Source organism: Pelodiscus sinensis, chromosome 11 (assembly GCF_049634645.1).
Source record: "Pelodiscus sinensis isolate JC-2024 chromosome 11, ASM4963464v1, whole genome shotgun sequence".
Taxonomy (NCBI): domain Eukaryota; kingdom Metazoa; phylum Chordata; order Testudines; family Trionychidae; genus Pelodiscus; species Pelodiscus sinensis.
This window is the reverse complement of record NC_134721.1, coordinates 9,730,140-9,745,461: the sequence shown is the minus strand read 5'-3', so window position 1 is coordinate 9,745,461 and position 15,322 is coordinate 9,730,140. Positions and strand designations below refer to the sequence as shown.

General features: G+C 39.2%; 1 protein-coding gene across 50 annotated transcripts in view; it reads left to right on the top strand.

Annotated features, from left to right (window-relative positions):
* FOXP1 (forkhead box P1) overlaps nt 1–15,322 on the top strand; it is a 562,577-nt gene that overhangs the window by 439,861 nt on the left and 107,394 nt on the right. Inside the window, exon 1 of one of the 50 annotated variants that reach the window (XM_075938639.1) lies at nt 205–13,504. The exons of the other annotated variants lie outside the window; for them this stretch is intronic. The gene's annotated coding sequence lies outside the window, so the exon portion shown is untranslated. Of the gene's footprint in view, nt 1–204; nt 13,505–15,322 lie in introns of those variants that run through there. 50 annotated transcript variants of the gene reach the window in all.

The window sequence follows — 15,322 nt, the reverse complement described above, 5'->3', positions numbered from 1 at the left end:
TGCTTTTTCGGAGGCAAAAAAAAAAACCTCTTTCAAAAAGTGATCGGAAGAAGATATGCAAATTCCCACTGAATTTGCATATCTTTTGAAAGTAAAACATAGTCTAGACATACCTCAAGTGTGTAGCTTTAATTAAATTGGTACAAGCAAAGGAGTAAAACCAACCTCCTCCCTCCTCCGCCCCCCCCCCTTGCCTCTCTTCCCCTGCCCCCAGGCCATTTTCACAAGTCTAGTAATAGAGGCTTAGATTCCTATACTTTAGCCACGTTAGAGAAAGGTGACCTTTATTATTGAGTTTTCCTCAATAATAGGTTTGGTTGCCGTGGTTGTTCTCTAGGGTGCATTTGGATATATTTGTGCCCGAATCCAAAAGCAGCCATGGAAGATTTGTAACACTGTGAGCTGTGGCCATAAAATTCAGTTTGGATCACAGGGTAAATCATTTTCAATTTTGTATCAACACTTTGTTCAAAAGTGCCTTTTCCACAGACGCTCCCACCCATATCCTTCCTTCCTTGTTTTACACCCACTTCCAGCAGTGCTCTGCCTTGTGGCATCCTTCCCTGACCAGCCAGGCGTTGGCTACAGCTCCCTTTCGAACCCTTGAGTGGCCACAGGAGTCACTGCACAGCAGTATGAGGGCATCCGTGCTAGCAGGAGCTGACCATGTTACCATTGCAATATTCACTGTCAGAACTGATGGATGAAACCTGATGAGGCACTGAATGGGTTTGCTTACAGGGTAACACAGAGCATCAAACACTAGGCCACTGGGTCAGGCCATGAACTGGTATTTCTTTGAAGCCTTTTAAGGACTGTACAGAAGTACCGTATTTATTTTGTATTTGGTTGTCTGGTTGGTGTGCAGTTCCTTTGAGAAATTCAGCAACTTTTCTTAAATTTCTTCCAATATTTTAATGAGTTCGCAGTTGTTGTGATGCTGCCTTATTAACTGCATTATAATTTTAAAATCATTTTGCTTGTTGATTGCATTTAAATAACTGCCACTGAGGTGATCGGGAAGTTTTCGGAAAGATACATTGTTCTTTTTACTGTGTTGGAAAGTGGCATTGATGACCTATTCACACTGCTATGATATCTCACCTTACAAGAGCTTCCCAAAGGAAAGGGCTTCCTGGTAATAGTTTGCTGCCTCCCCCCCTCCCCCCGCTTCTGTTTCCTGTGAAGAACTTCTGACCATAGCTTTTGCTTTTATAAAATCCTCAATAAACTAAAAAGATAATGAAGAGAGGGCTCTGGAGATTGTGTATTGGGGATTGTTTTTTCTTTGTCTCTGTTTAACCACGCTGTATCCAGCCCAGAATAAAATTAGGGTGTCTGCATAAAATGAATTTTGTGGTATCAGTCTAGGAAGGTTTTCAAAAAGCCTACAGGTGTTGGACTCTTAATAGATTTATAGATGCCAAAACCAGAAGGGTCCATTGTGGTCCTGTAGTCTGACCTCCGATATAACACATGCTATAGAAATTCCTCGAAATAATTCCCAGAGCATTTCTCTTGGCACCTTTTGAGAATCCCGTCCATCATTCTTAGCAGCCGCCTGTCCCCATCAATACATTTAGCATTAATTAACATCCATCCTCATTGTGTTAATAGAGAGAGGCCCTTAACTGCCTGGGCATCTCTACAGATGGATTTTCCAAGTGACGAGCAAGCTGAGCATGAAGAAGTTGCTGTCCCTGCTCTATCTCTTCTATAGCCAAATGAAGGACTTTGCTCAGTAGCACCTCTAAATCCTGATCTTTTGTGCTGTTGAAGTCAATGGCAAAGCTTGCAATGCCAGTGGTGCAGGATCAAGACCCTAGTAAGTGCTAAATTCAACTTTATTTAAAACTAATGATAATGCTACAGCAGAGCTAGCTTAGGGAAGCCCACTACTCATGTATCCTTCACATGTTTTTGTATCTGAACTACTTTCCTAGAAAGTTGAAATCTTCTATATTAATGTCTTTCTTTCATAGTTCAACTTTAGGGTGTATTCTTGCAAACACTTAAGCACGTGATTAAAGTTACTCATGTGCTTAAGTATTTTCAGAATTGGATGCTTTTTTGCCTTTCTTCCTGTTTCTAATGAAGCTGCATGTTCCCATCATTTTTTTTTGTTTTCTTCTCTTTTGTTCAACTTCATCAGTAATAATAATAGTTAATAATTAGCACTTCCATACCACTCTTCACTTTCAAAGCGATTTCAGGCATTAAATCTGTAAAGTTGACAATATTACAGTGTTGACTTGTTGCCTCACTGATGTTGCAGAGAGAGCAAAGCCGACTCTTTTTTTTTTTATGTCGGCCAAAACAGGGTCAGTTTTTTAAAGTGCAGCATTGGCAAAAATAAAATTCACTCCTAGGCTGACACATTGCCAAACTTCAGCTCAGAGCCAATTTTTAGAGCTGAGTAATAAACACCTGGAAAATTCTGGTTTATAATAGAAGTGCAGAAGAGCCATTAAACGAGTGGCTGAGAAACCTGTTAAAGTTGGACCTTTGTCTCAGTGACCATGGACTTTACCTTTGAGCCTGTCACTCAGAGATTCGAACTGAGCCTGTATGAATTGGCCTGGCACAACATTAGAGGTTTTCTTCTTCCCAGCGAAGTCATGTGACTCATTTCCAAATGTGGTTGGATGGGCTTAGCGTTCACAGAGTATTTGTTGCTATGGAAAGTCACCACCTCCCGCCAGAATCTCTCCCTCTAACTTTGGGAACATCTCTTGTCACCTTGCTGAATCACGTTCCGAACCTCTAGCTGTAAGCAGGGATGTTAACTATAGGTTAATTGACTACTCAAGTAGTAACCCCCAGTGGGCTCTTACTAAATTTGAAGTGCAGAGCCGCAGCGTCCCAGGCGTGGCCCGAGCTGGAGTGTTCGGTCCAAGCTCACGCCGCCCCCAGGAGCTAACCCTGCAGTGGCTCTTAGTAAATTTGAAGAGCAGAGCTGCAGCGGGGTTGGCTCCCCAGGGCAGCACAAGTCAGGTTCCGGCTCATGATGCCCTAGGACCCGCCCCCTGCCATTCCCATCTCCCTTCCCCTGCCCCGCACTACGGAGACAGTGCTGAGGAAATGAGTTTTTCAACCAGATCCCACCCAGCTCCTCCTTCCCCCCCTTCTGCCTCTGATACGGAGGCAGCAAAGCGAGGGAAGCGAGTAAGTAGTCAAGTTGTGACTCAACTAGTCACTTACATCCCTACCCGTAAGCTTTCCTCACAGAGTGAGGATCCAACCAGAGGAGTTGAGGAGTAGTGATAACAAAAACCAAGTGCGGGCATCTCCCAGCATCATGGATCACAACCAGAGGAGTAGTGATCACAAAAACCAAGTGTTGGCATTTCCCAGCAGTATGGATTGGAGGGTGGGAAAAGAGAGGACAGTTATGTGCTGAGACAGAGAACAAGAAGGGAAGAAGAGATAACATTAGCAGAAGGTGAGGCATGTGAAAAGGGGAACAATTGGAGAGTAGTGTGGAAAGTAAGGTAGATGAAGCTTGAGTTCTAGGCAAGTGTAGCAACGTTTGAAAGTGGAAAGGAAGATGTAGTTTGCAGGATGAAAGCGTTTGGGAAAAGGAGGAAGAAGATACTGCAAGAAAAGAGATGGGAACAGAATTTCAGAGGAGAAAAGAGATGTAGCAAGATAGAGGGATGGAGCTGGAAGGGAATAGAGGCCCAAGGGATGGGGTTAGAAGGAAGGAGGAGTAAAGGCACAGATTTTGGTAGTAGGTGAGGATAGAGCAAGGAGTACAGCACTTGACACAAAAAGGAGAAATGAAAGGATCAGGAAAAGGGGAATACACAGTCCAAGGGAAGGAAGTGCTGGCAATAGTATCAACTCCAAGAGGAGAGCTGCTTTATTTTCCATATCAACCCCTGGTGAGCCTTGACAAGCAGAGCAGCAGGAAACCCTAAAAAGTCTGCTCGGCTCATTTTTTTCCCTCCAGGTTTGACGGCTGATTTCTGTAGATTTTGGAGGAAATGGGGTAGCTCCACTTCCTCGTGTCTGTGACCTCACTAGTGCATCAGTTTGTCAGTTTATCTCAGCACCTTGCTTGCATGCAAATTTCACTTTCCAGATAAGTATCAGGCATGCAGATGTCTGAAACCATAGCTGGGAATTGAAAGTTGCACATTCCCAAGGTAACAAACAGTCTGTAACCAACTGGGCCCTTTCACTCCATTCTGGTTTAGATTTTGCATCAAGATGCTGAAGCTGTGAAATAGACCAATAAGTACACTGTTGTCAAATAGTAAATTGTCTAGTTAAAGAAATCAGGAGCTGAAGAGAATAGATATTAATGTGCCTAGCCAAGACACACAATTATGCCCTAGGATTCTTCAAAACTAATATATGTTAAAGATGAAAACTGATTAACAAGAGAGACTTTTCTGTTTAGGGAACTTCTAAGGCTATGTCTACACAGCAGCGTTATTTCGGAATAACTGACATTCCAAAATAACGTAGTGCGTGTCTACACTACAAGGCTTTATTTCAAAATAATGTCAAGCTGGAGGACTTCTTACACAAGCTCACGGCAACCCTTGTTTCACAAGGGGTGAGGGACGTCGAAGGAAGAGTGTTCTTCCTTCAACTTCCTGCTGTGTAGACAGCGCCAAAAGCCAAAGGAAGCTATTTTGACTTAGCAATGCAATTGATGGAGCTCAAGTTGTGTCGTTTAATTCAACTTTAATCCTGCTGTGTCGATGTACCCTTAAGAGAGGAGAATTTACACTGCATTTTTACTCTTTCATTATGAGTTATGAGGAATATGTCAGCAAATCCAGGAAATTTTAGTATTACTGTTTCATACAATTTTTAGATTTTTTTTTAACTGTAGCACCAATGCATTCTCTCTATATTGTTAGGAATGCTCTTTAAAAATCAGAATTCCTCCCCTCCCCAAAATAGTTAATTGGATTTTAAAGTTAAAATACCATACAGCTTTTTTGCAAGAATAAGGGTGTCAGAGCCATTGGTCCTTACCAAATTACACTTTGAGTAGTTGCATTCTGCCTGCTTATCCACCCTGCAATTTCATTTGAGTACAGGATTCTTCGCTTCAGGTGTCCTGAATTATTGCACAGTACTGCACTGTTAAGCAGCTGCTGTGTTCCACCCCAGAAATGGCTACAATTCAGTGAAAGATCAAGTCATTTTGTGTCTCCAGAGTTTGAATAACATGCTTTAGGTCTCCTGAAGGCAAAAGTTTGAATATGTAAGTACTAATAACTTTTTATATGTTGCTGTATGATAGGTATTTTTTTCCGACTCTTCAGATCTCTTTGGCAGGAAAAAAAATGAACTTTTTAATACTATTTATTTTGCGGGACTCCAGTGCTGTTCCGACATTTGGCGGGACTTTATTTGGTCAGCCCATCCAATCCCTCTCCTACCAGACCAAAAATCTGCTGCATTCTACATTCATTGTCATATGTGTTGCATTATGACCAGGATTCTGGGCTGTAGATGAGAATGGGGGAGGCTATGAATACAGACCATTGGAATCAAGAATCCACTGAGGCCCCGAGTGTGCTGGTTGTACTTCAGGGACCAAGACAAGCATTGACGGGACAGAGAGCCAGGAGGTCCACCTCACAGCTCCTTCCTGTCCCACAGCTTCTTGCTGAAACTGACTGTAGCTCTGCCTTCTCCCTGCTGATTCAGCGGTACTGTGTGACTAAGTGCTCTCTGCGGCCTGCAGACTGCCAGCACACAGAGGGGGCAGCAGCTGCACACACAAGAAGGAGGAACTTGGCCTGCCAGGCCAGGCTTTTGACTACCTATTGTTGGCCAGTTGTGCTAAAAGAGGAGGACCCAGCCTGGGATCACGGAACCCTTAGGAGTCATCTCTTTCTTCTGACTTAAGGATTGCAATATGCAGTAGCCAGTTCAGATAGACATGATCATCATTCAGAAACACTGCCGGCAGGCAGGAGTCCTCTTCCATTTGATTGAGGGGCAGGACTTCACTTAATTGGAAGTGAATTTTTTAACGCACCACAGTCTGTGATGCCACGTTTAATATGTGCCAATATTTTGTTACAGCAACACAGGATTGTGACTCATATAAGAGCAGGAAAAAAAAAAAGGCCAGTGTTGCAAAAACAAATCTAAAGAAGTGGGAGAACCCCCCAAAGGTTCCAAATTCAGAACAGAGTCATGACGTTTGGATACTTATTGGAACCTGTAGAGGCTTCTCATTCTAACCCCTATTTACTGATTCCATCATGCTTGTAAGACACTGACGCTGCTATTACTTCTGAGGACCTAGTGAATACTTGGCCAGCTATTTCCTCCTCTGCGTGTTCCTCTGTGCAACCTCCCATGACTCCCAGAATATGCCATCTCTGCTGGAGCTGACCTGTAAAAGCAGAGTTAGGAAGCCAACAAAGAAGAGAGAATTTCAGGTAGCTCAGCAACAGGAGGTGAACTTGTATCCCTGAGAGGTGGAGGTCTGATATTACTGCCTGTTCTCCCCCCTCCCAGCTTGTGCCCATGATCACAGAAGAAACCAGATTGGGACAGTTTCCCATACCTTGCAATGCTGGAGGGAGGTGACTGCACTAGAAGGCCTTCCATCATGTTCATTCTTCTCTAATATCCAGGACAATCTGAAGGAGAATTTCTGAAAGGTAATCCCAGTAGTGGAAGCCTAGAGAGAGGCAGTTTTGTCCACAGAAGTTTTCAAGCCACTCAGTTATTTTTGCAAAGGGCTTCCACATGTATTTCTGGCTGATTTTCAGTCACCTCTCCTGTTAGAGGACACAGCAAGATAATCGGTAAAGTTTGGAACTTAGTGATGTGCTTCATTTTTTCATCTTAAAAGCTCATTTTAAACCCTTCAGTGGAGATGTAGCTATAAACACACCTGTTAACTTTAACAGGAATGCTAAAATCCCAAGGCACTGCTTTGAAAATTCTCCCTCTTCATATAGGACCAGCAGCACTATCACAGCATAGCTTCTTTATATGCCTCCACCTAAATTTGCAGTTCAGTGGGATGAATGTTTATTTAGGAAATAAACCAGACTATTGTATTTTTTTTTTTAATAAAATTAGCTTTTTTCTTCTTTAAACAAAAGATAAGAGAAATCTCTTTAGCTTTTTTTTAATTATGTATATTTGAATGCTGGAGGAAAACTTGAACTGAGCGTCAGCTAAATATACTGTATCATGAAACCTTAGGGACCACTGAAATGAGAACAGAGGCCCATTACAGCTAAGAAGGTGTTTTATTGAAAATATGCCGACGTGCTTTCCCAGGAGAGTGAGTAAAAGATGGCAAGATGCCCAACAGTAATACAGGTTATTCTCCTAGACAGGCTAAAATATATAGTTTGGCACTCCTATGCTGTGTGTGAGTGAGCTATATAATAGACTAATGTGCATTTTTACATTAAAGGTGCCATATTTCACTCAATTTTTTCTTTTTATTTAAAACTGTTGCAATTTATATATTTCAGTTATTGTCTAAGTATATGTAATTTCTTACACGTTTTTTAGTTATTTCTTGAAAGAGGTGAAACAGTAAGTCTCTTGAATAGAAACAGAATTACAGTAGAGGGCAGTATATATAAAAATAAGTTTTTCACATAGTTGTATTAAGTATCAGAGGGTCGTTTGATTTCTACATCAGAGTGTAAAACCTCTGGCATTAGGGAAGGTAAACCTTACATCGTCTGACCTTACAATCAGTTACACTTAGTCTTCGTAGGAGCTAGCCTTATTCAAAGGGCCAGGAGTTCAGCAGTTTTGGCGTAATAAATATATTTTTTTAAAGATTGAAGTTTATTTTTTGTATCCTGGCAATCTTGATGTAATGGCAAAATACCTGTTTTCTTTCCCCTTATCATAGGTGGTTGATGCACAGTATAAAGTGGTCACCTTCTTAAAGTGAGCTTTTGCTATTTGCTACCAGACATTCCCCATAGTTATTCCTATTCTGTGTGTGACTCTGTGGTCTCTCCAGTACCAATATGTGTCAACGTGAGGCAAATAATGAAGTTTGTAATGGCAACTGCTGCATTCCCTCTACTGTACGTGACATAAATGTGATCTCAAATCATTAAAGGAAGTAACAGAGAGCGTTTAGTGGTGATTACATTTCAATATATTGTGTACTTTGGGGCAGAAAAATAATTTAGGAAATATGCCCATGCACACTTGGTATGCTGTAACTGATGCAGACCTGCTGGTATAAGAGTGTGCTAATAAATTGTACTTTATGGTGGAAACAAGATATTACAGTTTATAGAGAAAGAAGATGGCAGTTTATTAAGTCAAACAAATATGAACGCAGAGTGAGATGGTTGCCATTTTTATTTGTTTTACTTATTTTAAGGATGAGGGGGCTGCAATTAAATACAGTTTGTTTTTTACCTGGGATGCTTGATTCATTATTAATTTTTTTATGTTTAAAGGCAACCATAATTTGCTGAAATGACTTCCATAACTCCTGCACAATCATAGTCATAACTCACCTGAATGTTGACACATCCTGCTGTGTATATATAAATTAACTAGTAACACTGGCATTATAAAATGTTGCATTAAATGAAGATGTGAATGGTAATTTAACACATGTCATGATGAAATTTAAACCATTGTACAACATTGAGAGGAGATAAAATGTCTTCTTCAAGCCAAATCTGCATCGACAATAAGGAAAAACAACATAATTAGCTCCCTATCAAAATAGGTACAACATTGATACAAACAATATTGATATTATATTGACTACTTAACAGTCCTGTGAATAGATAGAGTTTTGTTTTTTAAGGGGGAGAGTCATCTTAAATTCATACCTCTGCCTGAAAGTATTTTTAACATCTAAAATCACTAAAAGTGAATACAAAAAGTTTGCTTTGTGCATCTCCCAGCACTTTATGAAAACTGGTTTCACTGTTTCTTGTTCAGTCAGTGATTTTTCCCCCCAATTGTGTGTATAGGTCTTTAAACAACAACAATAAGGAAAGCAAAAAGGACTAGGAAAATGTGATTATAAATCCGCACCAAAAAAAAAAGCCTGGATCATAGCACTTATAAGTCATAGTTTGTGTTGTTTTGTTTTTAAAACTGGTGGGCCATCAAATTGGCTGAATCTCTTCAAAATATAGTGCTATTTATAACATCGTTTCCACTGTAAATCCACCCAGATAAAAAAAAAACCCACATCACATTGGTTAGGCTGGTGCACATCTCAACACAGAGGCGAAGAAGCCTATGGTTATGGGCTTACCTTTTCTGACTGTTCTCAAGATCAGTGCATCTTGAAATATGGGGAAACCTGTTGTAACCTTTTTTTGGTGGGGGAGGGAGAGGAGTAGATAAAAGGAGTGCGGAATTAATACCACAAAATATACAACAAAAAAAGCAGAGAAAAATCAAACAGGAAAACCCCTCAATATTATTAGCAGTTTTTCTTGTAGCTTTCTCATACTCTGTTAATAACAAACATTTTTTGTTAGATTTGTTCCTATATGTCTGATTTTTTTTCTTCCATCTACTAACCTGTTACATGAGGGTACATCTACACAGCAGTGTTATAATGTCCCTTATTCCGAAATAACTATGTGTGCATCTACACAGTTAGCCCGTTATTTCAAAATAATTTTGAAATAACAGGCATCTTATTGGGCATTTGTAAACCTCATTCCATGAGGAAGAACACCTCTTCCAAAATAGCTATATCAGAATAGCAGTAGTGTGGATACTCCACTGCTGCTATTTCAAAATAGCTCCTCCCTTATGCCTTTCAGAGTAATTGCTCCCCAGTGCTTCCTGGGGCTCTAAGTCAAGGTAGCACACCCACATTAGGGGAGCCTGTCTCAGACTAATTTCCAGGCTTCTCTGTAGAGTAGAAGCACTATTTTGAAATAAGTTATTTCGGAGTATTTCTTCTGGAATAGTTTATTTTGAAATAATCGTGCAGTATAGATGTAGCCTGAGTGATCAGTTCTCTCCCCCCTTGTGGTACATGGAATGGCCCAGACTAAAACATAAAATTTTCCTGGGTTATATCATGCACTGGGCCAAATTCTGCTTTATTTATACTGGTGTAAGTCGTGAGTACCTTCACTGAGGTCACAAAAATTGCTCCAGACTTAACACCAGTGTAAACAAGAGCAGAATCTGTCCCACAGTCTCATGCTGGGAAACAAAAATGGATATCTCTCTGTGCAGAGAGCTATGGAACTCAACCCTGCTGCACGCAGTTTAGTAATAATAATGTAACAAAACCGTCTCTTTCACTGTGTTCACCTGTGCTGTATATCTCCTCCTCTGGGCCTTGATACCAATTTTTTGTGCTATATTTGACCCACAAAGTTTCACCTACTATCATGAATTTTATTTAATTGAGTCCAGTGCCAAATAACCAGCAAGGACTCCTCATTTGTCCCAAGGCATCATGTCTAGGTTTCATTTCCTATTCGTGTATTACTTCTCTGATATCCATGTGCCAGTTATACCCAGTATTCAATATCAATATTCAAGAGCTCTCTCACTATCCTAATGCTGTTTTTCCTGGTCTTCTGCAATATTTGCTGGCTGTATTTTCTTGTGACCCTACTGAACCATGGCTGTCCTCTGTTGCTCTGGGAATTCTGGTTCATAGCAGTCCGTTACTGAGTTTGTAGGTATGAAGCTTTTATAGGAAGTGCTTTAAAAATACTACTGGCCAGCAGCACTTAGCATTTTAAATGGCACTTTTCATCTTCAAACCGTTTTAAAAACATCACTCACTATGACACCCCAGAAACGCAAGTAAATAACACTGTCCCCATTTTGCACTTGGGGGAGACAGAAGAAGATGCTAAGGCCACTAATGTCACTTGAAGTGGGGGGTGCTCAGCAATTCTAAAAAGAGACGCACAGATCTCTGAAGTGAAGCTCTTAAAACTTAGGGGCTCAAGATTGTTGGTTACTTTAAAAGTAAAAATTAAAAAAAATCTGTGATTTGTTGAAGGTCAGAGAGGAAACTAGTATCAGAGCCAAGATTATAAATTCGGAGCCCCTAGCTCACAGTCCTGAGCTTATGCCGCTAGATCACACCTTTCACTAGATCACATCTTTCATTGCTTATGAAAAAGAGATGATGGTATGTGCCTCAAATGAAGTGCTAACTTTATAGACCCAATTCTTTGCTGACACAGTAGCACCTTAATACTGTCCAGAGGATTGTGGTAATGGTGAAACTGAGGACAGAACTAACCATCTGACCTTCCTTGTTGCACTATGTGGCTGTTTCTGAAAACAAAAATTAAAGAGATTTAATCACAATTCAGGTGATGTGATTGTCAAACAGTTTGCATCCAACCATAGAAACTAGATCAGAGTTTTCCAAACTGTGGTTCATGAACTACTTACTACTGGTCTTTGGAGTGCTGTGCCCGATCATGTGATGCCTAGCTCCCTTCCTTGTTTTCTGCTGCTTAAATACTATTAAAAGAAGCTAAAATACATGAAACACTTTTAAAATGTTATTTGATCATGTAAACTATTTCTCTAGTTGCCAGAGGGATGTTATTTGACCATGAATGGGGCAGGCAGTGTTCCGCAAGAGAAAAAACTGAAAAACCTAAGAACCCTTGTATTTGCAATAATCTCATACGGTTTGTGGCAGTCAACGGTACTTGGGAGGCCGCTGGATAGAAAGCATTCTAAGTGCAGCATGTTGTTAAATTCGTAATATCATCTCTAGGAAGTGTTTATTTTTAAATTCTCTGTGTGATTGTATATAATATTTTGGTTCATCATATGTGATATTTACAAACATCATCCGTTTCTATGCCATTTATGTGTTGACCTGTCCTTCAATTTCTGTGTGTGCCTTTAAGAGGCAGGATCTTTCTGAATCATTGAGGCTTTTTCTGGAAGATTTAGGGTCTTTCAAAAGATGCCCTTAGTCCCTTATTAAACATTCATAAGAGGGTGGGGTCAGATTGTTTCTGACCTGAAAAAAATCCCATTAATAAATTTGTTATCTGACATGAAAACACTTTAGGGTGGAAAGCAATCCGTATCACATCCCGTTTAACATCAGATCTTAAGTTGTCACTAAATTGAGTCCTTTGTCTTTGCTTCTTGCGAGGTTCTTTTGCAGCATCACTAATAGGTCTGTGGTCTGACGTTCCTTGACTCTTGCAAATAAAGTGAGATTGCAGTGGAAATGTTATTAATGTGGTTCTATTCTTCATTTACGTGTGTCTTAACTTCCTTTTTAAATGAATTTCATATCTAGATACTGTAAGAATAAAAATACTAAAAACAATCACTGACATTTTACTTAATATTATTGACACAGATGAAGCCGGTTATTTATTATAGGTTTTTAGACTAGGTTGTTGAAGCAGTTCCTTCCTATCCATAGGTTAGAGACAGCACAATAACAATGTTTTTTCATTCTAAAGACATGGGCCAAAAAAGTATTTTTTTGAGCTTGAACATGTGAGATGTCAAGAGGACTTGTTTTGAATTACATGAAACCACTAGCCCTAGTGTTACAAATGTACCACAGACCCAAAGTGTTTCACTTCCACTAAACTCAGAAATGTTCTTTTGACTGTCTTAAGAACACACAGATAAAGCTCCCATTTGTGGAACACTGATCTGAATGATACAATAGATGCATCCTTGCTTTCTGATAGATTTTAACATCTTACCATTCTGGACTGTGATTAATTTCCCTTTGCTTTGTTTGTGAAAGAAAGAGGGGAAGGTAGTTCCATTTACAGTCTAGACACAGTAATCATTTGTACAAACTTCTTTTGGAGCTGTTTGTTGTTTTCTGTTTTTTTCATGCATATTCTTTTGCAAACAGAAATACTCAACCTTGGTAAAAACATGAGAAGTTTTTATATTGAAAAGTCTGTTTTCTAAGTGGGGAGGAGGGCATTTTTCTCTAAAGCTGTTTGGTCCTTTGATTCCATCCAATTTAAAAATGATTGTTATGAACCATTGTGTTAGCGGGAATTTTTTCAGGGCATCTACTCTTTGCAAAATAGATTGCTCTTAAAGGTTATGATCCTGAACAGTTTGTCAGTAAGTATGGGGTTTTTTTAAAAAAAAATTATTTGTTAAAGAATAGTTCTTAACAGCTGTTTGATTAAGGGTAAATGCCTGCTATTTGCCATGCTTTTTAGAGAGCAGACACATGCATAGTCAGGTCAAAGGGTTAACAGCAATTAACTGTAGTTGCTTTAGAGACAAAAGCGTTATTTCACAAAAGCATTATTTCACCTGCCGGCAGTATTAAAAAAAAAAAAAGGAACCCTATTGTGTAAGGGTGTTTGAACTGATTATGTTTAGAGGCTGGTTGTGATTGGTGGAGAAGGGCGTGGCTGATTGGGTAGTTTTGCATCTTGTCAGCTCAGGAGCACCCTTGCGCGTGCAATCTGTCTGTAACCTGAGGAAGCTAAAGACTGTACAACAAGGCTTAATAGAGCTTCATGGCCCAGCACTCTGTTTGTGGTGGCAGCTAAATGGAGTTTGTCAGGTTTGTCAATATGATTGATTTTGTGAATTTTTTTTGGTATCTTACTTGTGCACAGCATGACCGTTTAATTTTGCATATGTAGGAATAAAGATGCATATTGCTTTTTAAACTTTTCTTTTCTTTTTTAATCTTTATTTATCACCTGAAGGCAGTAAGTAGAATCAGTTCAGACAAAACTGGGGGAAAGGAATAGGGAGCTACAGTGAACAGGCCTGTTTCTCAACTCTTCAGAAATATGCCAGAGCTTGAAAAATAATGTTTATATCTCTGAAGTCTTTATAATTTTTTTTAACATTTATTGCAGCTTTTAAGCTATGTTTTATTTTCATCCAGCGCAGGAATTTTTCAAAGCCCTTGGTAAATAATTACATATAAGAAAAGGGAATGTTGTGTGCTTTTTTAATATCTTGTTATAGACATAGAAAACAAATAGAATGGTTATTGCTCTTTTCATTCTGATAGTTTCCATATCTAACTGGACGATTTTTATCCTAACTAAAATGACTGCAGTTTGGGGGAAGAGGGCAGGTGAACTAAACCACCACACAAATGAGGTAAAATACTTTGTGAGGTTTAAATGTCAGGCACTGTGGTTGCTGAATTTATTTGCCAGTAAATTTGCTATGTGAAATTAAGTGAGTGAGCTTTGTTTTTGACATTGACTAGTGTGATGAACTCTAGTGAAATACATGTGTAACAGGATCTAAATGTAGCCAAGTGAAGTGTCAGCGTTGCAATACAGTATTGCAGTGCAAATGAGATGATTTTTCTAGTCTGGTGGCAGTGAGGAGGAGGGAACCCTTAGGAAGTGGGTGGTAAGTTTAGAGCAAAGTGCATATACAGTCTTCCTCTTTGGAATTAACTCTTTCAAACCCTGCATGTTTTAAGGAAATACTGAACAGGTCAAATTATTCCCGCACTCAGAAAATGTAGGCAAAATAGCTTTAAAATTCTGTGTATTTATTTTAATAGATGTCAGCATTCTGAAAATGACAGTTTCTTCATTTTTAACAAAAACAAGTTTGGCAGCAGGAAGTGTGAATCATTCAAGGGGTGACTAAGATCTGTTTATGAAACTAAATAGTTGGATTTATTCTAGCTGTCAGTGTTGAAATGTTAAGTAAAATAAATTACTGAAGTTTATCTCTAGTAAAATGTAAGTTAAACATGGTAGTCTACTTCTTAAAAAACAAAATAAAAACTTATATTTCATTGGATCAAAGCTAGCTTTCATGACTAGCCCTTAAGGACCCAATTCTAGGAGCATTATGCATGTGGGTTATTAGCTATGTTAGGTGCTTCGCTGAAATAAATGTAAGTAGCATGCATGGTAAGAAAGTGCAGGATTGGGCCCTTAGTTGTCATATTTACGATACAAACATCAGATATCTTAAATATTTTGAATCAAGTGTGTATGTTTATGCCTGCATATTATAAAATATATTAATGGTATGTACATATATAATTTATGGGTGTAGAACTTCTATCTCTTTGGGTATGTCTGTATTATGCACTTATTTTGAAATAAGCTATTTTAGAATAATAACTCCTAAAATATCTATTTTGAAATAGGCGTTATTCCTCATGAAATGAGGGCTTGTTATTCCAGAATAAGAATCCCGTTATTTTGAAATAATTTTGAAATAACGGACTTGCTGTGTAGGAGTTCACCCTGTTGTTTCAAAATAACACTGCAGTGTAGATGTGCCCTTTGTGAATTGTGTATTTATCACAATGGAAATATAAGAAATTGTTGTAAAAGCACTGCTTCTGTGTTGGAACTGTTAAAATGCCTCTATTCCCATCGATTGGCAGATA